The following is a 1,758-nucleotide window of genomic DNA, read 5'->3' on the forward strand; positions in this document are numbered from 1 at the left end:
GTGCTGAATATGTTCTTTATATTAACTGTATCAACATAAATACCCTGCTTATGATATTACACCATCGTTTCAAAAGATGTTACCATTGGGAGAAACAGGGTTAGGTGTATATTAGATTTGTGTTATTTCTTCCAACTGCATGTAAATCTAAAACTACTTCAAAATAGAAGTTTACTTTTAAAAACAACAACAGAAAAAGGTCCTTTCAGTCCTGGATTTCTCCACCTTGGCACTACTGACATTTTGCAGCACCTACTTATTTCTTGTGGGTCTGTCCTAGGAATTGAAGGGTAGCATCCCCGGCCTCTATCCACTAAATGCCAGTAATGTGCCTCCATTTGTGACAACCAAAAATGTCTCCATACATGCCAAATGTCCTCAGGGGGGGAAAACTGCCCCAGTTGAGAACCAGTGCTCTAGTCATAAAAGCCAAGAAGAGATATGAAAATGTTCCTAATTGAAGAAGATGAAAGAGATATAACAACTAAATGCAATACTTGATCCTGGACTGAATTCTGTCCTGGAGGGTAAAGAATGCTATAAAGAACATTATTAGGCCAATTAACAAAATTGAAATTAAATGGTAGATTAAATAAAAGCATTGTATCAATATTAAATATACCTAAGTTGGTAACTGTAGCGTACTTACGTAGGAGATTACCGCTATGCTTAGGAAATACATACTGAAGTATTTAGGGGAAAAGGATCGTGATGTATGCAATGTACCATCAAATGATTCAGAAAAAAAATATAGAAAGATATATACACGTGAATAGTATATATATCTGTGTGTATATGTATTTAATGTATATATTGACATATATAGACATATCTACGTAGTAGGTGGATCTGATTAAAGGGTATGCAAGTGTGTTCTTTGAACTATATTATTATTTTTGTAACTTCGCTGTATGTTTAAATTAAGTACAAATCAGAAGGTGTGGGGTTTAAGTGGAAGAAAAAAAAAAAACTTTTGGCCAGGCACGGTGGCTCACGCCTGTAATCCCAGCACTTTGGGAGGCCGAGGCGGGTGGATCACGAGGTCAGGAGATCTAGACGATCCTGGCTAACACTGTGAAGCCCCGTCTCTACTAAAAATACAAAAACAAAATTAGCTGGGCGTGGTGGCGGGCACCTGTAGTCCCAGCTACTCCAGCCTGGGCGACAAAGCGAGACTCCGTCTCAAAAAAAAAAAAAAAACTTTTATAAATCCTAAAGGCAGGTTTCACAGCAGTAGTACAGCATAAGTGATAAATATCCCAAGAAGATAATGACTACTAACGGGATAAATTCCTACTTCAACCCCAAGACATTCGTTGGAAAGAATTATCTACCTTCAGCCCCTCTCTCTCTCTCCTTGCCTACTTTCTGGAGGTGACCCCCTGAACAGTGCGGGACAGAAAATTAATCTATCCCATTTAAAAAAAAAAAAATTTCTAGAAAGTGATTCAATAAACCTACATCTCCGCTCGATTTCTCCACAAATCACCGAGGCATCTTCATCCTCAACAATTAAGAAGCAAAATCGCGGAAAGCATGCAAGTGTTTCAAAGAAAACCACTTATCCACTCAGCTGAGCAAGAACGTTAAGTGAACTAGAGAAGAGACAACATGGAAGGTCTAGGAGGAGTGAGTAAAAAGGAAGGACTAAAAAGAGATAAACCAGGAGCCAGTCTGAGAGAGGCAGAATGCGTATGCCCGCCAGAAAAAAAGTATTCCAACAAGTGCGAGTGTGTCAGCGGGAGAGGGGTAGCTCAC

At 39.0% G+C, this 1,758-nt stretch overlaps 1 protein-coding gene across 1 annotated transcript in view; it reads right to left on the reverse strand.

Annotated features, from left to right (window-relative positions):
- PDSS2 (decaprenyl diphosphate synthase subunit 2) overlaps positions 1-1,758 on the reverse strand; it is a 312,121-nt gene that overhangs the window by 308,216 nt on the left and 2,147 nt on the right. The gene's annotated exons all lie outside the window — the stretch shown is intronic.

The sequence above is a fragment of the Pongo abelii genome, chromosome 5 (genome assembly GCF_028885655.2).
Source record: "Pongo abelii isolate AG06213 chromosome 5, NHGRI_mPonAbe1-v2.0_pri, whole genome shotgun sequence".
Taxonomy (NCBI): Eukaryota; Metazoa; Chordata; class Mammalia; order Primates; family Hominidae; genus Pongo; species Pongo abelii.